Here is a 25,838-nt window from a genome sequence, read left to right as displayed (position 1 = left end):
AATTAATTAAATTAATTAATTAATCAGTCCGACACATTGGCTGAAAGGACAGTGTTGAAGCCTTCGTTTCAGAGGCTCCTGGGTTCGTTTTCCGGCCGGGTCGGGGATTTTAATCGCGTCTGATTAATTGTTTCGGCTCGGGGACTGGGGCTTTGTGTTTGTTCCAACACTTTCATCTTCATTTTCAGACAACACACTACACTACCAACCACCACAGGAACACGCAATAGTGATTGCATCCCTTAAAATACGATTGGCACCAGGAAGGACATCCGGCCGTTAAACGGGACCAAATCCACCTGTGCCATACGGTTCGCACTAGCAAACCCGAAGCTGTGAGAAAAGCACAGAAAAAAAGAAGAAAATAATAAATTAAATAAAAATCTTATACACTCCATCGTGACTGACACTGCTCGGATCTTCAAAAAGTTTTTGTTGCAACAATGGCTCGGTTTCTTTGGATACATCATCTTCTCTAAGGAGATGGAAATGGGTTTTATGTAATTTACAAATCCACCCCATGTTTTACAGTCATCTATGGGTTACAAAATTCCCTAGAATAATTGCCAAATTCTCGGCGTGGTATGAAATCCAGAACACAAATGCCGAGACTTTCAAGCTCTAATACTCGTCAAGAAACTATATTTTACATGTAAACAATTATGCTTGTGGAAAACATTCCTAGTACATGAATATGAAACCAAGGTAAGTCAATATGGTATCAGATTAATCAAGGGATATGCACTCAGATGTTTTGCTGTAATATGGCTAATAGTAAGCCAAAAACATCACGAGATTGCAAAAAGAATGCTACAAAACCTAACCTATGTTCTGAAGAAGCCAGTACCGACATCGGATCAATTTCCGAAGTGCAAGAACCAAGGAAAGAAAAAAAAGTATTACATAAATTTCAGAACCTTAAAAATAACGGGAAGAAAAAAGATTCAACTGAGAGAAAACATGTGAAGTCAGTTCAGTCAAAACATATTCCATTAACAGAATCGAAACGAAAATTGCCCAATTTCAACAGTGCAATAAGACATAAATTAAAATGTGAGGAGGAAACTGAGGAGTTAAGAAAAAAGTTCACACTTAAAACACAAAACAAGTTAAGAGAAAACACTCAAGGTTATAACGAGTTACCACAATTTGCCCCCGCCACAAATGAGAGATCAACACGCACCCGTGCCTGGAACTGTTGTTTCAAACGGAAACAAACAAATCTACAAGACAAAACGAACTCCGATGACAGTTTTCAATATTTGAAAAATAATTTAGAGAATTCTAACGAGGTTAATAAAGAAATTTCCCCCCCTGCTGCAAACGCAACCTTACCACAGCCTAGAACAAGATGCAGCACTCCACCGAAGAGCAGGCTTGGCAAAGGATATTGTAGCCTTGCACGACACAGATTACGCAAACCTAATCTTGAGATTCTATTTAAAGCTAAGAGTAATTCGTTCCAAGATCCGTCCAGTGTCACCTGTCATATAGAAGAAAGTAGCCATACGAATCAAGTTGTGCACAAAGAATCATTTCATGAATCTCTTCACGAGTCGGCTATTCATAATGACAGAAAGAAGGGTGAAGATGAGACAGCTCAATCTTGTAGTGAAGCAGACCAATATGAAGGAATGTTTATCCCCGATGACGGTAAGGATCATGAGATTATCTACCTTTCTAATCGCCCACATTCAACTGACAGTGACGAACTGATACAGAGTACTCTCGAAGAGTTTCATCAGAGTGAAAACGTAGAACATTTACAGTGTTCACACGAGAGGTCTCACATCTACGACAACGCCACAAAGCAGCTAACACCTTCTTTAAATAATGATGGAGAAAATCTATCGAAAAGCAAGAGTGAAGATGCATTGTTAGAAAAAACCACTAGATTATTCAACAAAATTCAAGATAGTATAGATAATGAGTATGGCAATTTAGATGATCAGATAGCTCAAATATTTCAAAAAGTTGATAATATCCCCTCCAGTAGTACAAATCGTGAAGAAGGGTATTTTTCTGAAACATTTAACGACACTGATGAAACATCATCGGACAACAACGAACATTTTTACAGGTTACACAAAGACAAACACCAAATCAGAAAAAATTCTGATATCAGTATAGACGATATTGAAAACGACTTATGTGTACTACTGAATAAGTTGGAAGGTGTTCAGAAATACACGAACAGCCATGAAATAGAAGATGTCGAGATTAATGAATTGTACAGCAAAGCAAACAAAAGGTTATCTAACGGAAATGAATATGATCTTGAAGTGTATGACTTATTTAATTGTATTAAGGAGATTTTGACCAATGTTAGCCGTTGTGAAAGTGAAATGGCTACAACATATGACACAAATCCGAGCAAGATACTCTACCAGGATGAAGACAACACCGACACAAACTATCAAACTAACGATGAATCCGATCTGAATATTTATTTCAGTGATGAAGAACTAGATAGTAGGTATAATCAATTTAAGGAACAAGAGCTCGATATAACACTTGATAAAAATGGTGCTGACATTAATATTTTTGAGTGTTCAAAATACTCCAATACTACATTCAGTATAGAAACGGATAGTACAGAGAGCGATCAAAGCTTTCACTTCAGTATACACATCGAGGAAAGCGGCCAACCTGTTGAAAACATTAAATACGAATCCGATGAAAGTTACGAAATTTTCCGAAACAATAAAAATGATTACCACTCCTCAGAGAGATATTTCTCTGATAATATGGATGACCAACATTATCATTCAGATGAAAAAGAATGCTACCAATTCCATATCACAGGAAATATTACGGGAGAAGATTATGATGATCACATCCACAAAGAATGCACCGCCAATGAAGTGAAATGTGACCGAGCGTTCTTTAACTCGAGTAGCAGCAGTAACGCGAGTAGTGATCGTAATTTCCTGAGAGCGGAATTTGGATGTAATCTGAGGGATTTTCAAAAGGGAGATATGGTCGCCACGTTTCCTTCCAAACCACCACGGAAGGTAGATACCTTCAGTTATAGCAGTCGTTGAGTGTTTCATTGTTCCCTTTGTCAAATACTGTGTTCATAAATCCACTGTAATAAGGTACAGTCCCTGTGTTTCAATAAAGTGCTTCTCTTCTAGATATGATATGCATCACTAGTAAGTAAGTATGCCATAGATAGTCTAAATTACTTCTTTCTTTCTTAATCCGTTTACCCTCCAGGGTTGGTCTTTCCCTCGGACTCGGCGAGGGACCCCACCTCTACCGCTTCAATAGCAGTGTCCTGGAGCGTGGGTCGGGGTATACAACTGGGGAGGACGACCAGTACCTCACCCAGGGGGCCTCGTCTGCTATGCTGAACAGGGGCCTTGTGGGGGAATAGGAAGAATGGAAGGGGTAGGCAAGGAAACGGGAAGGAAGCGGCCATGGCCTTCAGTTACCTACTATCCCGGCATTTTCCTGGAGGAGAAGTGGGAAACTACTAAAAACCACTTCGAGGATGGCTGAGGAGTGAATCGAACCCGCCTCTACTCACTTGAACTCCCGAGGCTGAGTGGACCCCGTTCCAGCCCTCGCACCATTTTTCAAATTGCGTGGCAGAGCAGGGAATCCAACCCGGGCCTCCGCGTGTGGCAGCTAATCACACTAACCACTACACCACAGAGGCGGACTGTCTAAATTACTGCGTTAAAAATAACAAGAAATAATTCGAAGTGACCGACCCAGGGTCGATCACACGGTACACACTGCGCAAGGGACGGCCTCCCTATGCACTTGAATGTATGCGAACCGCGTGAGCTTTCATTGGGGATGTAGTGGGATCGAGCCCCACTGTCAGTTGCGTTGAAGATGGTTTTCCGTAGTTTTCCATTTTCAGGCTGTATCTCAGTTAAGGCCACAATCGTTTTCTTTCCAGTCCTTGGAAGGGAATATGATATTCTCGCATTGCGATAATAGAAAGAAAATAATAACGCATACCGTAGTAAGCAAATAGGCTATACTTTCTTCATATCTGATATTACTCGCCGCGTAGCGAAACTCATCGGGAGTTTCCGTCTCCCTTTGCACAGGAAGGAAAGAAGCGTGCCTAGAATAAACACAGCAGTGTCAAAAATAAAGATATAGGTGTGTGAGGGTTTCTGCTCATGACCCCTCATAATTATCCGTTTTATATTGGGAAGAACCGCCCAGTATTCTTACAGTTCCTATGTCGCATCATTGTACAAGACTTCAATCATCGCATCACGAGATTACGCGCGACAATGATTTTATAATAAAACGTCAATTAAAGTAACTACTGTCATAAGACGTATAACTTAGTGAAATATTATGACGTTATATATCATGATATTTACTTGTTTACGTAAGCGCGAAGAAGAGAGTAAAATGGTCCTCAGAAGTCATTGCAAGTGCTCTTACATTAAGGGCACTTTCTAAGAAGGCATATGCGTACTTTAGAAAGAGAAACACGCTTTTACCTGCTAGATTAACATTGCAGAAGTGGATACGAAAACAGAAACGCAGACCTGGTATTTTGAAGTGCAGTAAATTTTCAAGGCCCGGAAAAATGTGTTGTTTTGAGTTTTGATGAGGTGAATATCGACTCTCGTATTTGTTATGAATCAACGGATGATGTAATACTGGGTCCGTACAGGAACGTCCTTGTTGTCATTGTTCGAGGTTCGTTTCCTAAATGGAACCAACCTGTGTATTATGACTTGTACAAGACCATGACAGCCGAACTTCTGCAGGACATTATAACAAACACTGAAGCTTGCCACATTAATGTGGTTGCCGTAACATGTGATATGGGAGACAAAAACCGCTAAAGTGTGGGAAGAGCTGCATGCAAATATGACCAACATTTTTTTATAATCCCGAGGACAAATTAATAAAAGTGTGGCCTTTTTGTGATGTGCCTCATCTTTTAAAGCTTTTGAGGAACCATTTCTTAGACGAAGGTCTTGTACTGCCCGACGGAACTGAATTACGTAGTGGTATGATACAAGAATTGTTAGCACAACAAAGTGGGGACTTAACACCAACATATCATATCATTGTTGTTCACCTGAGTGTAACTGGACCATCTCGTTAAAATGTACGATTAGCCGCACAGCTGTTTTCTCGGCGTACTGCTAAAGTTGAATTCTTCCTGCATAAAGACTATAAACGTGAGTTCTTCTGGTTAATGACGTATTCGACGTATTAAATTCTAGACTCCCCATGGACCATAAAACTCGACTCAGAAGTGGCTACGGACTAAATCTTCACAGCCAAGAAAGTACCCAAATAAGGATTGGCAAAAGAAACAGTATACTACCTTTTCAGGAGGGATTTGTAATTTCAATTAAATCCTTTTTTTTTTTTTTTTTTTGCTTTACGTCGCACAGAGTCAGATAGGTCTTATGGCGACGATGGGAGAGGATAGGACTAGGAGTGGGAAGGAATCGGCCGTGGCCTTAATTAAGGTACAGCCCCAGCATTTGCCTGGTGTGAAAATGGGAAACCACGGAAAACCATGTTCAGGGCTGCCGATAGTGGGGTTCGAACCTACTATCTCCCGAATACTGGATACTGGCCGCAATTAAGCGACTGCAGCTATCGAGCTCGGTAATTAAGACCTTACTCGGACGTTTTGAGAACCTGAAAGGGCACATACTAACATCGCGCCTAAACCAGGATTGTTTGTAGAACTTCTTCACTCGTGTTCGTGGGTTGAGAGCTTTTTATAACAAACCAACTCCATTTGACGTGAGAAATAGAATTAGGATGCTGTTATTATCGGGAAATGCATATTCCATTCCTTTATCTGGAAGCACGTTGGTCGGAGAAGACTCCAATGGCCCATCAACAAGTATTGTGGAACCCAAGTCCGAAGAAAATTTAATGCACTTTGTCACAAATGAGCTGTGCATTGACATTGTTGACGAGTCTTCAGAGACTGAAGTGTTTGTCGAGAAAGGTTTTTATGAATACTCCCCCACGCTATTACATCTCGATTGGCCTACAAAATCACCGGACTTGAACCCCATTAAAGTCTGTGGGTCATGTTGGATCAGCGGGTAAAACGCCGACATCAGTATCCCCGCAATTCGGTGGAATTTCGCGATCAAATCCTCAGCGAGTGGCTTAACCTGGATGCGTCGAACCTGCATAACCGCGTGGACTCACTTTCTAACCGAATCCAGGTGGTTATCAAGTTCAGAGTTGGAGTTACGAGGTATTAAATGATGCAGGATCGGGTCCAGGGTTCATTTCCAGCCTTCCAATGACCGAAAAGCACCGCCATTACTGAAGCTGCCATCAAAACCGAAGCAAGCCCTACTTGCTGTCTGGCAGTGTATTCCATAGTAGTTTTCCCGGGCCTGTCTCTACCGTGCCAACGACCTATCGCCGCTTGGTACTGTTGAATCGAAGTCCTCATGCCAGCACTCACTCAATGCGCAACCTTCCTCTTCGTTTGCCCCATTACAACTGGCCTCTTCACTTTAACACCAGTGCATCCCGCTCGACTCGGCTGGAACGTTGGCAATGCATAGTCCGCGCACCTTTTAGCGATTTTTTTTTTATACGGGGTGAGGAGTAAAGAGGGAGCTTTCCCGCTTCCGGTATACTGCCAACTGAATGGAAATTAAATCTGAATTGAATCGATAATATGAACGAAAAATATGAATTTTCTAAACCTTTATTACCTTAAGCCAACAACTATGTCATACACACATTATATAACATTCATCGATGCGAATCTTGTTCCTAGCATGAATTCTATAGTTTGGCTTTGCAGTGTAAACAACAACAGTACTAGTACGTAAAGTGTACGCCAGATGTCACACAGCGATGTATAAGCGATTCATAGTTTTTGTTTCAAAGGTTGCCAATACTAATCTCGAAGATACCCGAGGTCGACCGATTCAGCACTAGGGCGTCTATGTATCGCTAAAAGGTGCGCGTACTATACGCAGTATCACCGCGGCCAAGCTCACTGCGGAGACTCATTTCTAACGCATTGTATTATCATATTTTTGGTTACATTAAAATCGCCACATCCGTTACACACGTCATTTTGAAGGCTAGTTATAGTGCTGCCACCTGTCGGAAATTAATGATACTCTACGAGACGAAGCGGAAATATTAAAAGATGTCCCAAACAAAATTCCATGTTTTAAACCGAAATTGGCCGAGAAATAAAATATGTTGCATTATATATTGAACGCCCTTCGCATCAATGATGGGATAATATATTGTTACCTCAAAACTTGATTTTGATTCGGTGAGACTTTGATCTTCACGAAGCTCATCAGAGTGACTTAAATATAGACGACGCGGCGGACGCGCTGTGAATCCCCCACACTCAACCGCTGTACCGCCAGTATATTTGTTTTATTTTAAGTCTCTCACATGGAAATGTAGCAATAACAAGGATTCTTCTTCTTCTTCTTCTTCTTCTTCTGCCGCTTTTCCCACACATATGGGCCGCGGGTGCGAACTGTGTCGCACATGTGGATTTGTTTCTGTTTTGATGATGCTTGTTGTTCTAAGGGGCCTAACATCGAGGTCATCGGCCCTGTTCCTGTTTTTAGGCCAGCCTTAGTTATATTTAGCACATTATTTTCTTATGTTAATCATTTGAAAATGTGAAGGAAACATGTTTTTAAATATTGTAATAACCGAGCTCGATAGCTACAGTCACTTAATTGCAGCCAGTATCGAGTATTCGGGAGATAGTGGGTTCGAACCCCACTGTCGGCAGCCCTGAAGATGGTTTTCCATGGTTTCTCATTTTCACGCCAGGCAAATGCTGGGGCTGTACCCTAATTAGGCCACGGCCGTCCGGCCCCGCGGTGTAGGGGCAACGCGTCCGCCTGTCACCCGGCGGCCCCGGGTTCGATTCCCGGCCTGGTAGAGGTTTTTAATATTGTAAATGAATAATATCCCTGGCCTGGGGATTGGGTGTTTGTATCGTCCTTACCGTTCCTGTCCTCACATTCAACACTCTGCACATTCCACGATTTCAATTACACGCAGGTTCATATCACATGGTGCAAGTAGGGACAAAAGGTAGGCTGACGTTCCGAACAAATCGCATTAAAAAAAAAGGCCACGGCCGCTTTATTCCCATTCCTAGCCCTTTTCTGTCCCATCGTCGCCATAAGACCTATCTGTGTCAGTGCGACGTACAGCAACTTGCAAAAAAAAGTATGTAATTTAGGCAAAAGTCCCCCTCTGTGGTGTAGTGGTTAGAGTGATTAGTTGCCACCCCCGGAGGTCCGGGTTCGACTCCCGGCTCTGCCACGAAATTTGAAAAGTGGTACGAGGGCTGGAACGGGGTCCACTAAGCCTCGGGAGGTCAACTGAGTAGAGGTGGGTTCGATTCCCACCTCAGCCATCCTGGAAGTGGTTTTCCGTGGTTTCCCACTTCTCCTCCAGGCAAATGCCGGGATTGTACCTAACTTAAGGCCACGGCCGCTTCCTTCCCTCTTCCTCGCCTGTCCCATCCAATCTTCCCATCCCTCCAGAAGGCCCCTGTTCAGCATAGCAGCCGAGGCCGCCTGGGCGAGGTACTGGTCATTCTCCCCAGTTGTATCCCTAACCCAAAGTCTGAATCTCCAGGACACTGCCCTTGAGGCGGTAGAGGTGGGATCCCTCGCTGAGTCCGAGGGAAAAACCGACCCTGGAGGGTAAACAGATTACGAACGAACGAACTTAGGCAAAAAAACACAGTACGTGCATATATCAATATGACAGCCAGTGACCTAGCTACGTCCTCTAGCCGCGGTCCAGAAGGTCGAAATGAGGCCCCTGACTGTGATTGCCAAATGCTTCTTTTTCCAACCCTATATGGAGGGATGTAATCACTACTGCGTGTTTCTGTAGTGGTTGGTAGTGTGGTGTGTTGAGTGAATATGAAGAGGAGATTGTTGGGACAAACACAAACACCCAGTCCCCGCACCGGAAGAAGTAATCAGACGCGATTAAAATCCCCGACCGGTTCGAGAATCGAACCCGGGAACCTCTGAACCGAAGGCTTCAACGTTGACCATTCGGCCAAGGAGTCGGACAGCAATAACAAAGAGTAACTAGCGGGCGAGTTGGCCATGCGGTTATGGCGCGCAACTGTGCGCTCGCATGCGGGAGATAGTAGGTTCGAACCCCACTGTCGGCAGCCATGAAGATGGTTTCCCGTTTTTTCCTGTGGTTTCCCATTTTCACACCAGGCAAACTTTAATTTACCTGTACCTTAATTAACGCAACGGCCGCTTCCTTCCCAGTCCTAGGCCTTTCCTATTCCATCGACTTCTCTGGGGCGGTGCGGCAGAAAGCAAATTATAACAAAAAGGAATAACTACGTAAATATTCGGTTGATGTCTAATTTAATACAGATATATTTTTTGCCACGCGATAACTTTAAAAATATTTTTGAACAGGAATCCCATCATTATTGGGGTTGCAGCGATTGCACCAGCCTAGCTACGACTCGGATAGCCGCCATTTAAACAAAACTGCACGCATATCCTCTTCAAACAATGACTTTTTCACAAAACTTCGCCTCTTTCTGCTATTTCCTGTTTAATATTAAATTTTACTAGGAATATGAAAGGATAAGAACACCTGGCAAGCTTGATAGACGCAAGTAATATTGACTGTTACACAAAACCGAAAACGAACGTAATAAAAATGACTCGTTTGGTTCCCGGTCTTATTAGTACACATTTTTCCTATTTATAAAACTACATGAAAGAAGTACAGGGATGACAAAACAAAACTGACAAGAAAATATCTATAAGACTGATGAGTAATTGGCCCTTGTTCATGAACAGGAGAACTGCTCATCACAGAAATGCTGGAAACCCTAATTGCGATGCACCAATGGCTTGCTGCCACATGTCTACGTGTGTGCATCTCCTGAGTACGTCGCTGTGCAATTACGTGTCAGTGAGAGAGAGGAACAGACGTGTTTAGTGACCATTTGAATGAAACACAAAAATGGTGCCTACGATAAAACAGCGCGTGTTCATTGTCGAGTGTTATGCGAAACACGATTCATGGAAAACCCACGCGGAACTGTTTACGCAAGTGTTTAAGGGTGGAAGCGTTTTGGCAAGACCTCAGCAAACTCTACAATGCAAGCATTAGTGGCGAAATGGCGTGAAACGGACTATGTAACGAATAAAAACTGTAACTATCCAAAAAGAATTATCCAGTGAAGGAAAGCCTGGAACGAATTCGGACGAAATTTCAACGCCGTTTATTTGTGCAAGTGGGAACTAGGAGATCGTAGTGTCAGTACACTATCAAAAAGGTCCTGCATTTGCATCCTTTAAAATTTACTGTTTTGCATGCGTTAAAGCGTCCACGTGTTGAGTTCTGGCGGTGGTTTCTGAGTGAAATGGCGTCCTATTGTAAATATATTTCGGGCCAGTTTTATTTGGCCTACCCTGTACGTTTTGCAGATCGAGCAGAGTAGACTTCGTCTTAACATCGGCATTTTTACTAGGCTGGCAGCTCTGCATTCGGGAGGTGGTAGGGTTGGTCCCCACCACCAGTTGTCCCGGGAATGGTTTTCTGTGGTGTTCCATTCAAATCAGTCATCAATGATCTGCATTTAGGGCTGTCTCCCAGGTGGCAGATTCCCTATCAATTGTTCTCATAGCCTCTCCTTAAACGTTTTCAGGGCGGTCAGACAATTCATGTGTCACGCAATCACCCTTTAACTCTCGCGCACACATTACTTCCCCACCTCTACCTGCTTCCTGCCGCTTACTCCTGTCCGGGCATCTAATTTTGATATGGCTGAATAAAACATTCCTACTGAAGTCGTTGTACTAAATCTCAATAAGATCGGAGGCTTACAGATGGAAGGGTTTCCTTGTTAGTTGAGCATGTCATCTCCGAAGTTTACCAAGTCCAAACTTTACAACATTTCCGTAACACAACTCCTTCGTCGGAAATCACCCTGAACGAATCGTACTGCTTCCCTTCGAATCTTCTCCAGTTCTCGAATCAAGTAGTCCTAATGTGGGTTCCATACACTGGAACCATACTCTAATTAGGATCTTATATTCTAATAAAGAGAGCCCATTAGCCCTTTAGCCCTTTTGCCCATTAGCAAACCCCAAATGGCCTCATAACCATAGGAAGAGACCTGTACCTTTCTTTACAACCTCGTTAATATTATTATCCAAATGAAAATAATTCCTTATATTAACACCTAGATACTTAGTGTTCCCCTAGAGGTATTATCACCCCATCAACACAGTAATTAAAAATCAGAGGATATTACCTCTTGGTGAAACTTAAACCTGACTTTTCATTCTATTTACCATCATACCCTCGTCCGCTGTTCAGCTTTCAACATTATTTAGGTTTCACAACAGTCGCTCACAATCCTGCAACTCATGTACTACCGTATAACATTATCCGCAAAAAGCCTTATTTGTGATTCCAGATCTTCACTCATATTACTTATACATACAGGGTGAACAAAAATGCCGCACGTGGAGGTCGGCATGTGATTCCTCGTCGAAATTCACGACAAAGGTTCATCTTGCAAAACCTAGTCCCACCAACAGGTTTAATAGAAATGCAAGTTAAGAAACGAGGCTCTGGCAACGCTGTAACGGCGTGCAGCGTGGCCAAGCACTGGTCGCATGAACTCGGCACTCTGCCGAAGCTGTCTCAGTAACTCAGTGAGACGAGGTAATGCCATAAATGGCGGTTGTGCGGACGCGCCGATGTTCGAGGCGCGTTCGTGCCAATTATTTTTCAGTTAATGTATCAAATTGTATCCAATGTACACCTCCACTATCCAATACACTATGTTCTGCCTTACCGTTACAGTTACTTTTATTTAAACATTCAAACATAACATGAACTTCTTACAGACGTAAACGACCACTTTGTTTTGTCCATGGCACAAATGAAGCCAATACGTAGAACATAATAGTGGATACAGTAACACCGTCTCTATCCAATGCGGTGCAAGGAAACACAATACAGTACAGTAGGTAGGCTACCCTGGATTGCCCACTATGCTACGCACAATAATTCCATAGTGTACGTGTGACGTCCAGTCTTATCTTCACAGAACCAGTACGTACACGTACGAGCAACGTTCACTTCACGGCAGATGTTCAAGCGACCACCTTGCATTTGCAAACACTTCGCCACTCGCTGGAGCATTCTTCGCCGGACCCTACGCAACACACCTGCATCCAACATTGCCGATGCAGCATGCACGCGAGCTATTAGGTCTTGTACATCCATGCGTGGAGTACTATAAACATGTTCCTTTAAGTGTCCCCACAAATAAAAATCTACTGGATTAAGGTCTGGGGAACGTGGAGGCCAGAACATTGGTCCTCCACGACCAATCAATTTCCCTGGAAACGCTTCATTTAGTTACGCACAGTCATTCCAAAGTGTGGTGGTGCGCCATCATGCTGTCTGAAACCACAGCTGTCGCCGAACACCAAGTGGAACGTTTTCTAAAGCGTCAGGCAAAGTATTGCCCAGAAACGTACGATAGCGGGGCGCATTCAACTTGTCCGGCAATATGTAAGGGCCTAAAAGCACTCCTCCCTCGATTCTAGCCCACAGGTTTATGCCAAACCGTGCCTGAAAGCCACGTTCTCGGGTGACATGTGGGTTGTGGTCAGACCAATAATGGCTGCTGTGATGGTTCCCGAGTGAAGCTACATTCGTCACTCCATATCACATTCTTTATAAAATGTTCGTTACCTTCAGCTTGTTGCAAAAGCCATTCACAGAACTGTACTTGTTGAATGCGGTCTTCTGGCCGCTGGTGTTGAGTTAACGTGTAATGATATGGATGCAGTTTTTCGTCGTGCAACACGTCAACAACCAGTGTTTGAGATACCTGGAACTGCCTTGCAATATCACGGGTACTTCGCTGAGGTGATTGGTGAACGGCTTCAATAATGCCGTCCTCTCTTTGTGGAGTACGTGTAGTCCTTGGACGACCTCTGTCCAACTACTTGTGGACGAAGATTACCGGTTTACCTCAGGCGTTGTTCAAAGCGACGAAAACATTCTTATCGGGATGGCGCCTTGGAGGGTACCGTGCTGCATACTCACGAGCAGCAGCAGCAGAAGCTTGGTTGTCGGATGCACCCAACACTAAAAGCATATCGACGTATTCGCCTTTTGTGTACTCCATCAGGAAGCCGCCCTATATGCGCTTGACAGGACCAGTTATGGCTGTGCACTGCGTGGTTAGTCGACTCATGCATTCAGTTGAATGGATCACACTGTCATGTGTTCGACTATTGTCATGTGACAACAGGATGTCATGCTTACAAACGCAGTTACACGACGGGGCCTAGGGACCTGACGTCACACATACAAAAGAAAAAACAACCTGTCGTAGATTCGAGCCGTAGCTCCATGGTACATGTGGGTTTGATAACCCAGCAGTCTACTCAGTGAGCTGCGACGGCGGGTACGGTAGAGCGCGTTGATGCACATTTCTCTATTAGATTCCGATGCGCTGCAGGATGTGACAGTGTTGCCAGCTTCTCGTTTTTGACTTTTTTTCCAACAGCACCAGAACCGATTTGGCTATAGAAACGTTTGTCTTGCAATGGGACGAGGAATCGCATGCCGACCTCCAAGTGCGGCATTTTTTGTTCACCATGTATAAAAGAAAACAAAGGTCCGATGATAGTGCCCTGTTGGACCCCCTTCTTAATCATTACAGGATCATATAACTTCACCTTCCCGAATTCTATGAGTTAGAAATTTAGCCACCTCTTCAACTAATCTTTTGTCTCGTCCAATAACCCTCATTTTCGTCAGTAATCTCCCATGACCTACCCTAACAAACGCCTCGGTAGATCAATACCGATACAGCTATTCTCCTGCACCAAGACCAATGCCGGGACAGATCCTTTTATAAGCCACGGCCGCCAAACCCCTCATCTTATCCGCACCGTAAATCATCGCTCCAAATCTCCTTGGCTTGAAAAAGAGCGTAAATTTCGTCAAACGCTGTGTTCATGAAGCCAATGTAGTAAGGTACCTACTTCCTGTGTTTCAATAATCCATTTTTCTTCTAGATATTATTTTTATTATTACTAAATTAGTGGGGTTCTCTTTTTTTTTTTTTTTTTTTTTTTGCTAGTTGCTTGACGTCGCACCGACACTGATAGGCCTTAAGGTGACGATGGGATAGAAAGGCCTAGGAGTGGGAAGGAAGCAGCCGTGGCCTTAATTAATGTGCCTGGTGCGAAAATGGGTAACCACGGAAAACCATCTTCAGGGCTGCCGACAGTAGGGCTCGAACCTACTATCTCCCGAATAATACATTATTGTTAGTAGCCTATCTATTATTCGGATGTATGTAGCCCGATTCTAAAAATGATCTCACGTCAAAACATTACTTGAATTCAATGAAGAATCGCATGTTGGTGAGTTTGTCCATGAATTTCCCTTCACCCTGTATAAGGAATACTTACCGAAAATCTTGCTAGCCTCGCCTGTTTAATTCTATTCCCCAATTGGCCCTCTATTACAAACCAACCGCACGCACGGTAAACATAGGTGGTATCCCGATCCTGTCCGAGTTTAGGGTTGAATGAAGAGGATTTAATACCGCTACCACGTATCAAATGCTCTGCCCTTGTTATATCACACATGACAACTTCATAATCCACATTATACAAGCAAGCTCTCCACATTTTCATTAAACCTTGCCGTTACCCTGCATGTGCGAACAAACCAAACGAATGTTCATGATTCCCTGACAGTTGTAGAAGCTGATATAGTGTGATTAAAAACACTTGTAACTCAGGATTCCAGCTTGTTAACAGAGAAATTAATTACAATGAACGTATCTTTCAATACGCAATCCCGTCATCGTAAAATTTTAGATTAAAATGTAGTGTTATTACATTTGTTATAAATGAAAATGAAATTCCTCAAAACGCCAGAAATAATAACAATGAACAACGAGAAAAAATGATAAATATTGTTTAGGAGAATGAAATTAATTAAAACCCAGATATTCGTTACGTCTGTCATGAGATACACTTTTATACAGGGTTATTCACCTAAGATATTACACGGAAATAACTTCTAAACCATTAAAGATATCGGCATTCTGTTTTCTTTTTCATAAATGGTACCCAGGGTCTTGTAAAATAACGTGCTACTTATTCTCATGGGGTGATCAATAACCGAGATATTGATACTAACTACATATTCTTAAATGTAATGGCAAGAATGCATACAGCTGGCGTAAAAGTTCAACTGCGTACAAGTTCAAATATCTAAGTATTTTGAAAATCGGACAGTTACTTTTGAGATACCAATAAGAACGAATTTGAGCTTTTGCGTGCCGGATCAGACAGCGTACGGACAGCCAAGGACGTATTGACAGTGTTGTCAACTTAGCGGATTTTCCGCTAAATTTGGCGGAATTAGAAGACTGTCGGCGGAGAAATATACCATTTAGCGGACAGCGGATTTTTGGGCGGAATTCTAGATTTATTATAGCGGAATTTAGCGTTTTATCCATTTTACTTTTTTAATTTGTACTCCAGCCTGTCTCTGAGCTATTCCGTATTTCTCGTCAGGAGCTAGCAGTCACATGAGGAAAACATGTTATTTGATTTGATGTTATGAGACCGTGGTATCATAAAATTGTAATGCGTGGGGAAAGGGTACTTATCTCTTAGGTGACGAGTGACGACAAATAATGAAACTGCGAGAGAGTAGCATTTATATTTATGCTATAAAGGAAGACTGTTTAATGAACTGGCCTGTTCTGTGTGTGGCCCTTGAGGTAGGGGATTCACCTAGTTTGTACCCGGCACTAAAAAGCCTACAAGTTTTAGCTCGCCGACTCGCAGGCAGGGGGTTAATCCCAGTGAAACTCACAGATCAGGTGAGTGCAGACATTTACTTTTATTATTATTATTATCATCGATTTTGGCTAGCTGTGGACCACGTAAATAACTCCTCTTGATTTAAATTTTCTTTGGCGCCAGTACTCCTTCAACCTCCTGCTTGCTGCTTCTTTCCTTTCAGCCGTCCATTGTTGTTTCTTCTTGGTCGCTGTTTCTGGCTCTAGGAAACCCTTAAATGTGTGTAACTTTTTTTTCTGAAGGTGGTCCTATTGTGGATGTCTTGATGTTTGATGTTCATTTCTTGCAAATCTTTCTTCGTGTTAACAAACCATTTTTCATAAGAGTTGCCTTTCCTATTGGGCTTATTGAAATGGTTAAAGATTTTCTTAGCAAATCTGTCACCAGGCATTCTTGAAATATGGCCAAAAAATTTAACTCTTCGCTTTCGAATGACATCTGAAATTATTATTATTATTATTATTATTATTATTATTATTATTATTATTATTATTATTATTATTATTATTATTATTATTATTATTATTATTATTGTACCAGGCGGTACACCTCCATGCCGCTAATTTAAAATTTGCGCCAGTTGAAACTCCTCTGCTGGAGGAAGTCTGAACTTTCTATACGCTATTAATTCGCTACCTTCTCAGAAGATGTCACCACGTGGAAAATTTTGAGTTTTTGAACTGTGTCATTTTTGATGTGTTTTTGTTTTGCTTGAAGTAAGAAGTGTGAACTTTCTCTTCTAGAGGACACTACTGAAGATCAACAATAGTGCACCCTAGTGCGGAGTCAAAGAACTATTTTGTTGGAGAAATTTTTATTTCAAATGTTCGTTCTTTGCTAAATTTCTTTCAGTCATTGGTTAAGTTGGCAATATTAACCCCTTTCCCCTTGTTTTAAATCTAGCCTATCCCGAATTTCTTAAATTAATTTTCCACCAATTATGTGTTTCTTCTTAGTATTGTGTAGGGGGTTTATGGATGAACCAATAAAATCCTCGTGGGAGGGTGTTCTCATTCCCCTAACGCCTAGAAACTTCCGCGAGAGTATATAAACTGCTGATTTTAGGGTCTCCGGGCCACTTCTGTTCCATCTTTCAGTGTATAAGGTACATAGCAGGAGGCGGGGAGCGCCTCTTTCCTCGGCAGCGGTCAACAACAGGGTAATGGCCGATTAATAACTTCTTTCTTGGCTAGCTCAGCAGTTTAACTCTCGGGGCGGGTTCGAAGCGTTCCACCATGTAACCTTTTCCTAAATGTAACTACTCTTTTCATATATTATCTTTTAGAGCTACATACTGGGATAGAGAGTGCTAACCCTCTCGAGCTACCACTCATATTGTTTTGAGGTGAACTTATTTTTCTCAACCTATTCTTCGTTAACGTAAAACAAATTGTTCTCTTCTTAAGTCACCTCTTTAGTATGGGATTAGCCCTTGTATTAACGGCCTAGTGCCAAGTAGGTCTTAATCAAAGTGTATTAGGAGTGCAAGTTCGCCTCCTCTCAAATTGTTATTTTAGAGGTCATTTAATTAACCTCTTTTGCATTTAATAGACCTCAGTAGATTGGGTATTTTACCCCTGTGTTTATGTCCGTTGAGGACAACTTGAAGGTGGAGTTTGGTGTGGCCTGGGAGAGGCTTAAATTTGAGAGCGAGTGGCTCTTTTGAAAATTGAGTGTTGTATGCCTCGTGGAGGCTTTTCAGTGTAATTTGGAGCTAGGGCTCCTAGGCATGAATGGGGTTTTCTGCCCCTCTGTTGAAACTTGTGTTTGGAGGTAAAACTGCGCTGATTGCCCAAGCATTGTGTTTTCAGGGCTCGAAGCCCAAATCCTGTAAATATTGTAACTACCCTTTGACTTGCTACTTTGTACCTGCCATGCTTGTTATTTCTTTGTTTTTGAAAAGAAAATATAACCTGGTTAAATTTTAATTAATTTTACTTTAGTAGCTTGAGACCCGTTCACCACCCCGCACCTTCTTTCACGCATAACTACCACAAAAACACGGTAACAAGTGGTAGCAGAGCGTGGTTGAATGGGTCTCAATTTAGCCCCTTTTGACGGCTAAACATTGTTTTGTTCCGAACTCTAACTATTTTCCCAGTTGCTGGAATTTTTTGAGTTTTTCAAAATTGTTCTGTCACCATGCCCGGCCCTCGCGATGTTCTCCATCTTAACTATTTGCGCAAGGAGGAGTTGATCTATGAATTGACTATTAGAAATGTACAATCTGGAGGCACGGTTGCAGTAGACACAAACAAGCTTAGAGAGTCCCTAGATTTGCCCATTTCCATCCCCAATTTGGGAGAGAAAGAAATTGACGACTCTCTTTCCACGATCACGGAGAATATTACTGGGCTAGCTTCTGTAGTTAGTTTTTTTGATGAAAATGATCCTTCTCCTAATCAAATTAAGCGTGTGCAAGCTAGGCTATATCACTTTTCAAATAGAGTTAACGATCTGTTGTCTCTAAAGTTGAATGACGTTCAGAAGAAGGAAGCTAGTACGCTGCTTGAAAATATGTCTGAATTATCTAGCAAGGTCACTCAATTGTTAACTGGGGAAGTTCCTCCCAAATCTGATCAACCCACCATAGTGAATGTAGGTAGTGAGGAAGAACCTCCTAAGGGAGAAGTAAATAGGAAAACCATCGCCGCTCAAACTATCTCTGCCCCATTGGACAACGAATCTGAACGCCGTGCATCGTTGAGTAACATCCGTTCTGAATTAACTTCCTTGCCATTGAAACCTTTACCTACTATGTCACCCGGGTTTAGCAGCTTGCCTCATCCATTGGCAATGTTGCTCAGAGGTATCTCTAAGTTTTCGGTTAATACCACCAGTGAAGTAATTTCATTTTTAAGATTTCTGGTTGAATTTCAGGATCATGCCCTTGTGTTTTCTCTTTCTCCATGTCAAATTTTGCAAATCATCTATCCTTATGCAATTGGTATTCTTTCTGACAAAATAGTAAGAGCCATAGCCGAACAGTCATCTATTGAAGATTTTCATGCACACTTGCTTGCAAATTTTATTCCCGCCCGCGCGAGGTCATCTCTGATTCAGAAGTACTATTATCGTGTACAGCGCTTGGATGAGAACTTGGCTGATTTCATACAAGACATTAAGTTTTATACTAGGGTGTTTGCCCTTCATTTTCCTGAAGATCAGATTGTACAGGCTATTGTAGAAGGCATTTCACCATCTTATAGGTCATATTTGTGTTTCGCGGCGTGCCCGCAAACTTTCTCTGAACTTGAAGCGTTGGCCGTCTCAGCGGAAGGAGTGAGGTACGCTGACTCTTTGCGTGTGGCAAAAGAACCCCCTCCTTCGTTTAGTAATACTCGGCCTCCACCTCGCCGACCAGTCACACCCCGTAAATGTTATGCTTGCGGGTCGCCTGACCATCTTCGCAATAAATGTCCATTGGTCAAAACTAGTAGGGCAAATAATGGAGCTGGTTCAGCACAAGGCTGTTTTAAATGTGGGGCTTTCTCACATATCGCCAAGAATTGCCCAAACTCGATTAGCACCCCCTCCTGCTCAACTTCTGGTGCAAATTCTACCTATGCCAATAATAAAAAGTGACTAGTGGCTTCGGCTGAGTCGACTAATCCATCTTCCCGAGACTCAGCCCCTAGTAAACAGGTTGTAAATTCAGGGAACGAGCAATTTTCAAATTCATCTTTTGAAGGTCCCAAAGAGTGTCTTAGGATTGCGGCGGATTCCCCCGCACCGGTTCCTTTTCTTAAGATTGAGTTAAATAACGAGCCTATAACAGCTCTCTTAGATTCAGGCAGTGTTTGTTCGATTATTTCGGCTGAATGGTATTCTAAATTGAAATCTGTTTGTAAACTACCTGACTATGTCTCATCTCCGGTTCAATATGTTTCGGCTAATTCATCCCCATTAGAAATTCTAGGTTCCTTATTGGTCAAAATTCGTATTTTTAAATTCACATGGAAAGTTAAATTGTTTGTGGCCAAGCACTTGTCTTGCCCCATTATATTGGGAGCGGACTTTATTTTTCACACTGGTCTTGTGCTCGACCTTCAGAGTAGGTCTTGCACTTTCAAATTTGCCTCTAATTGTAACATCCCTTTATTAAAGTGTAATTCTGCATCATGTTCTTCTATTTCGCCTACCCAGGATGAGATGTTGTTAGATCTTAGACATCTACCTGAGGAGCAGGCTGATAGTATTCGTAAGCTGTGTCAGTCGTTTCCAGAGGTGTTTTCTGATACTCTTGGTGTTACTGACCTGATCGAATACAAAATTGAGGTCACGGATTCGATTCCTGTCCGTTTTCCACCGTATAGGCTATCTCCACCTAAAATGAAGGCTCTGAAAGAAATTATCGATCAGATGTTGAAAGATGGTATTATTAGGCCCTCTAAGTCGGCGTATTCTTCGCCTATTTTTCTAGTTCCGAAACCCCAAGGAGGCTTCAGGCCTGTCATTGATTATAGGGCTCTCAATCGGAAGGTGGTGTTACAATCTGTGCCCCTTCCCGACCTTCATTCTTGTTTTTCATGGTTTCGTAAGGCCAAGTTCTTTACTATCTTGGACTTGAATCAGGCCTACAATCAAATTCCCCTTGCCGAAGAGTCTAAACACCTTACAGCGTTTGCCACGGACTGGAATTTATATGAATACAACCGCGTGCCTTTCGTGCTCCCCACGGGAGCCGCTGTACTCACTAGGCTGCTAGATAGGGTCTTCTCCGACATCAAATTTGAATACTTGTACCACTACTTGGATGATGTCGTCGTATTTTCAGAGACTTTTGAAGAGCACCTAGATCATCTGCGAGAAGTTCTCGATCGCCTTCGTAAGGCTGGGTTAACTGTTAAGTTGTCCAAGGTTGCCTTCGCTAAGCCCTCTATGTCTTTCCTAGGGCATATTGTGTCACCTGATGGTGTAGCCGTCGATCATTCTAGAACACAGGCCATCCGTGATTTTAAACCTCCCAAGGACATTAAAGGTATCGCTAGGTTCATTGGTATGGTGAATTTCTTCAGGAAGTTTATTCCTAACTTCGCTAATAGAGCGGCGCCCTTAAACCTTCTTCGTAGGAAAGGCATCAAATTCGAGTGGGGACCTTCTCAACAAGCCGCTTTTGAAGACCTTAAATTAGCTCTTTGTAATGCCCCTGTACTTGCTATGCCTGATTTCTCGAAGAAATTCATGGTCCAAACCGACGCGTCGTCGTCAGCAGTAGCGGCAGTCCTTCTTCAAGAGACTGAACTAGGGAGGCGACCCATCGCCTATGCATCTAGGACTTTGTCGGCTCAAGAAGCCAAGTATTCCATCTATGAGCTCGAAGGTTTGGCAGTCTTATTCGCCTTAGAGAAGTTCCGTCTCTATCTGGAACATGTTAAATTCGACCTGGAGACAGATAATCAAGCCTTAAGCTGGGTCTTAGGTAGGCCGCGTCGTACTGGTCGTATAGCCCGCTGGGCCATTCGTATTTCTGCCTTCCAGTTTGATGTTAGACATATCAGAGGTACCGAAAATATTGTCGCTGATGGACTCAGCCGTATGTTTTCAAACGACGTTGAGAACCATGAACCGGTCGACAGTTCATCACCTCCCGAGTCCACACCATCTGATGTTAATGCCATCCTAACAGATGCTCCCATGCTCTTTAGGGATATCGAGAAATACCAACGTGAAGATCCGACGCTGGCTCCGATAATGGAAACCCTTTCTTCTGGGGAACATGTTATCCCTTATGTTCTGAGGAATGGTGTTCTATGTTGCCCTTCGAGGCATGATAAGTTGATGAAAGTTGTTGTTCCAGCGGTTCTTGTACCTATGATCTTCAAGTATTATCATGAGACCCCATTAGGAGGGCATCTGGTTATCTTTAAAACTCGTGAAAAGATTCGTGAAATGTTCATCTGGAAAGGTATGGACGGTGAAATCCGTGAACTTGTAAAGGCTTGTAAATCCTGTTTGATTAGTAAACCAACCATGTCCACCAAGGTAGGCCTTTTGTCTTCCCATCAAGCGTCGCGCCCCATGGAACGCCTGTACATTGATTATGTAGGACCCTTCCCCCAATCAAAGGGTAATGCTAACAAGTTCATCTTCGTATGCGTAGATGGTTTTACCAGATTTTCTTGGTTATTTCCGACTAAGCTGGCTACCGCTCAGTCTACCATTACTTGCTTAAATTCTATTTTTGCTTCTTTTGGTCCGTGCCAATATATTGTATCTGATAATGCTAAGGCTTTTACATCTAATTTATTTCGTAAATTCTGTTTTGACTTATCCATCTCTCATGTAACTACTTCTGCTTATTACCCTCAACCATCTCTGGCTGAACGGGTTAATCGTAATCTCAGGTCCGCACTTATTGCCTATCATCATGAAGATCATTCCAGGTGGGACACGTCCCTGCATTGGTTAGCTTTTGCTTTGAATTCGGCGGTTCATGAATCACATAAATTTACCCCAGCTTCTTTGATGTTCAAATTTGTTCCCAACACGCCGCTCTCTAACCTCTGGTCTCTGAGTGACATTCTACCCGAGACAATAGATCCCGATAATATTAAAGATCTTTGGAAGAAGGCTAAAGCCAATCTTAAGGTATCTCATGAAAAGGTTAGGGAAAGGTATGATCGTGGACGGAGACCCACCACTTTGAATGTAGGTGACCAGGTGATGGTCAAGAACTTTGTTCCCGCGGGCAAGCTTGCCCCCAGATTTCATGGGCCTTCTATCATTCTCGATTTTCTTACGCCAGTTACGTTGTTAGTAAGCAATCCAGCCACCGAGAGGATATTTAGGGTTCACCTGTCACAGGTGAAACCGGTGTAATTTCTGTGTTAACTTGCTTCATATTATTGTGAAAGGGGATATGAAGGTTATATTTTTTTTGAGTTTTCAATTTCTAGGCATTCTGCCCCTTCTATAATATTTTGTTTTATATGTAAGCATTTGTGTGAAACCTCCCCCGATTTGTTAAACTGCCATCCTGTCCTTGCCTCGGCCATTACCACGCTCCCGTCTCCTGCTCCAATACACACTGTGGCCGGATTATATTAAATGCCATGGACATCTGCACGCCGCTGACCCCTCAACCTCTTCACCAAGGCTGTGCCCTCAAAAAGATGATGGTCCAACACAATTCTGCCGCCTAGCTTTAATGTTTCAGTGCCCCCGCATCTGCGCGGCGCCGTGCAGCAACTGTGGCAGAGGACGGGCCCCCTCTTCTCCAGCGAGTACGTCAGGTGCACGGCGAGCCGGAGCTCTCCTCCCGGCCGAGGCTGATGCGCAGCGCACGACCTGCTACTTGCCCGCAGCCTGTATATGTTCACCGCGGTCGCGGCGTGTTTCAACACCTCTGCTCCCCTCATAGTGCGGGCGAGCGGTATCTCAGGGTACTTGAGGGGGTCCGAGCGGCCTCCCTTTGGACGCAAGCTGCAACGGCCGGTCTGGCCATTCGACTGAATCAACATCAACTACATGGACAGTTACGATAAGCAATGACTACACTTGGGAATTCAACAGCAATATTTGGTGGCAATTGCAAAATTTTTCTTCACATCTAAGTATTAAAAGTTTATCTTCAGAAATTCAACTTCTACAAATATAAAGACTTTACTTCACCTGCAAAACAACAAAATTTTGAAACTGAATCAAACCAAATTAAGAAATCTTATAAATGCTTCTGCAATCAATCTTCATATCCACAGCATAACTTGGACCTTGTTTCAAACAGATTTCATGTGTCACCCCTGGAGGTACTTTTGGGGGGGGGAGGTCTGTACCAGGCGGTACACCTCCATGCCGCTAATTTAAAATTTGCGCCAGTTGAAACTCCTCTGCTGGAGGAAGTCTGAACTTTCTATACGCTATTAATTCGCTACCTTCTCAGAAGATGTCACCACGTGGAAAATTTTGAGTTTTTGAACTGTGTCATTTTTAATGTGTTTTTGTTTTGCTTGAAGTAAGAAGTGTGAACTTTCTCTTCTAGAGGACACTACTGAAGATCAACAATAGTGCACCCTAGTGCGGAGTCAAAGAACTATTTTGTTGGAGAAATTTTTATTTCAAATGTTCGTTCTTTGCTAAATTTCTTTCAGTCATTGGTTAAGTTGGCAATATTAACCCCTTCTTTCCCCTTGTTTTAAATCTAGCCTATCCCGAATTTCTTAAATTAATTTTCCACCAATTATGTGTTTCTTCTTAGTATTGTGTAGGGGGTTTATGGATGAACCAATAAAATCCTCGTGGGAGGGTGTTCTCATTCCCCTAACGCCTAGAAACTTCCGCGAGAGTATATAAACTGCTGATTTTAGGGTCTCCGGGCCACTTCTGTTCCATCTTTCAGTGTATAAGGTACATAGCAGGAGGCGGGGAGCGCCTCTTTCCTCGGCAGCGGTCAACAACAAGGTAATGGCCGATTAATAACTTCTTTCTTGGCTAGCTCAGCAGTTTAACTCTCGGGGCGGGTTCGAAGCGTTCCACCATGTAACCTTTTCCTAAATGTAACTACTCTTTTCATATATTATCTTTTAAAGCTACATACTGGGATAGAGAGTGCTAACCCTCTCGAGCTACCACTCATATTGTTTTGAGGTGAACTTATTTTTCTCAACCTATTCTTCGTTAACGTAAAACAAATTGTTCTCTTCTTAAGTCACCTCTTTAGTATGGGATTAGCCCTTGTATTAACGGCCTAGTGCCAAGTAGGTCTTAATCAAAGTGTATTAGGAGTGCAAGTTCGCCTCCTCTCAAATTGTTATTTTAGAGGTCATTTAATTAACCTCTTTTGCATTTAATAGACCTCAGTAGATTGGGTATTTTACCCCTGTGTTTATGTCCGTTGAGGACAACTTGAAGGTGGAGTTTGGTGTGGCCTGGGAGAGGCTTAAATTTGAGAGCGAGTGGCTCTTTTGAAAATTGAGTGTTGTATGCCTCGTGGAGGCTTTTCAGTGTAATTTGGAGCTAGGGCTCCTAGGCATGAATGGGGTTTTCTGCCCCTCTGTTGAAACTTGTGTTTGGAGGTAAAACTGCGCTGATTGCCCAAGCATTGTGTTTTCAGGGCTCGAAGCCCAAATCCTGTAAATATTGTAACTACCCTTTGACTTGCTACTTTGTACCTGCCATGCTTGTTATTTCTTTGTTTTTGAAAAGAAAATATAACCTGGTTAAATTTTAATTAATTTTACTTTAGTAGCTTGAGACCCGTTCACCACCCCGCACCTTCTTTCACGCATAACTACCACAAGAACACGGTAACAATTATTATTATTATTATTATTATTATTATTATTATTATTATTATTATTGCTCATTATTTGAGATCGGATTTCTTGGCGGAATTTTAGCGGATTTTTAGTAGTATTTAGCGGATCTTGAAAATATAAGTTGGCAACACTGCATATTGGCACGCAAGCTGTTTTCTGGCATTGATTCCAGCCACAGAACGGATACTAGGCATGTATTGTAAACTATCGTACACATAATGTGATGTAGCGTAATATAACCTTGGTGTATAGCGTTATTATATGACTGGCGAACACACAACGAGGAAGGATGGTTATTCGGATATTACTCATTTTCTTTTCTAGTAGGAGCTCTTCCGATGTCCTGTATTATGTTTCTTTGTCAATTCATACAGTAGTATGTACTATACACTCAAACCAGTGTAAATTATAGCTTTCGTTGTGTTCCTTTGAAGTCAAAGTAATTACTTTATTCCTTTTAAAAACATCACACCTCCCTGCCCTGTCATGAGTTCGCCTGTCATACACACTTTGCAAACCCATCACATGTGTACGAAATGCTTATATGCCTGGTATCCATTTTGTGGCTGGAATCACGCCAAGGAAACTGCTTGCGCGTCAATATGTCCTGGCCGACTTCACGCTGTCTGATGCGGTATGTAAAACAGCGCATTCTGTTCTTATTGATATCTCAAAAACTAACTGTCTGATTTTAAAAATA

The sequence above is a fragment of the Anabrus simplex genome, chromosome 11 (assembly GCF_040414725.1).
Source record: "Anabrus simplex isolate iqAnaSimp1 chromosome 11, ASM4041472v1, whole genome shotgun sequence".
In the NCBI taxonomy this organism is placed as follows: Eukaryota; Metazoa; Arthropoda; class Insecta; order Orthoptera; family Tettigoniidae; genus Anabrus; species Anabrus simplex.
This window is presented reverse-complemented; position numbering follows the sequence as displayed.